General features: G+C 55.1%; 1 pseudogene; it reads left to right on the top strand.

The window, feature by feature from the left end:
• Positions 1-200: 200 nt before the first annotated feature.
• Positions 201-938, top strand: LOC124668440 (annotated as a pseudogene).
• The last annotated feature ends 639 nt before the right edge of the window (positions 939-1,577 follow it).

Below are 1,577 nucleotides of genomic sequence, written 5' to 3' on the forward strand. Positions count from 1 at the left end.
ATCAAATAGCAGAAAAACACACAGATTTTGTTGGCGCCAATTCCCTATCGGTTTTCCCGCCACGCGCGTCTCTCTCACTTATAAACCTCCCCCATGACTCCTCTCTCTCTCATCCCATCCCCCTCCGCCGCAATCCAGACCCAGACAGATCGCCGGATCCACGAGCAGAGAGAGTTCGGCCGGATCCCACCCATCTCACCATGGTGGTCGCGCTCGGCCCCGGCCGGTTCTACGGCAGCGGCCTCCCTCGCCCGCGCATCTTCCCCGGCGACCGCGTCGACCCGCCGGCGCCCGTCACCGACGCGCTCCTCTGCTGGGCGCGCGAGGCGCACTGGTCCATGGGCGGCCTCGGCGCCAAGCGCCTCCGCCTGCAGGGCCGCATCGAGGGCAACCTCGTCAAGCTCCGCCGCACCGCGCGCCGCGACGCCAAGGCCCGCGCCGCCGGGGAGAAGCCCGACGCCTCCCTCGACGCGCTCGGGTCGGACGACGACGAGGAGTCGGACAGGGAGGAGGTCGAGGCCCAGGAGCGGGCCCTCCGGTCGCGAGGTCGTCGACGACGAGGAGGACGACTCTGACTCCAGCGACTCGGAGGACGAGGAGTTGGTGGCGCTCGTGACCATCGCCGCCGCCGCCAAGCGGAAGCGCGCCAGGAAGCTCTTCGACGAGTTCGACCGCATCGCGCCGCAGAAGAAGAAGCAGAAGGTCGCGGCCGTCACTCCGGCCAAGGCGTCGCCAAGAAGACTGCTGCCGCTGCTTCGGAGGCGGCTCCTGCTCCAGCTGCTGCAGCTCCCGTGAAGGCCTCACTGAAGAAGAAGGTGGCTGATGCTAAGGCCTCACCGAAGAGGAAGGCTGCGGAGGCGCCGGCGGCAAGGAGGACCTCGCCGAGGTCCAAGCACTGACCGACTGGTGCGCGTTCAGATGTGCAATTCCTGTTCTTGATGTGTCTGAATTCTGATCGGTAGCTCGAGCGATTGGGGAGTGGTCTTGGAGATGCTAGTTGCTAGGTGTTCGGTGAATTGTTGGAATGAAATGTAATGCCGTGCTTCTATATATCTGAATCAAATCCTTTTGAAATATATCTGATCAATGCTGAAGTTGAACCCTGAAAAACATATTGCTCCTGCCCTGGTTTCTGAAAATCCAGCGTTTCTTGTTTATAAGTGCATAGTGTTATCGAAATGTTTGTATGAAATTATGAGTGTTTCTTCTGTGGATCAAATCCTTAGACATATCTGATCAAACTGTGGAATAATATTTTCTTGCAGCAGTACTTTCAGACAATATAATCCTGTCCTTGTATATCTGAAATCCCCAGTTTATTTGTTCTTGTTCGACTCTTCTAACATTTTCTGTCATCAGCTGAAGGTACCATACGAATTGCAAATTGAATTCAGAAGCAATTCCCAATCTGTTCTTGTTTATGCTAGTACATGTTAAAGACTTACAATAGGAATATCCAATGAAAAGAATGGTACATTCAGGCCATCAACTATAATTTTTGGTGTGTATCTGTATCTATGGAAGCAGGGACTCTTTACCAATGTCCACTGCTATTTAGTATGTGAAGAAGCGCTGCA

Source organism: Lolium rigidum, chromosome 1, assembly GCF_022539505.1.
Source record: "Lolium rigidum isolate FL_2022 chromosome 1, APGP_CSIRO_Lrig_0.1, whole genome shotgun sequence".
Taxonomy (NCBI): Eukaryota; Viridiplantae; Streptophyta; class Magnoliopsida; order Poales; family Poaceae; genus Lolium; species Lolium rigidum.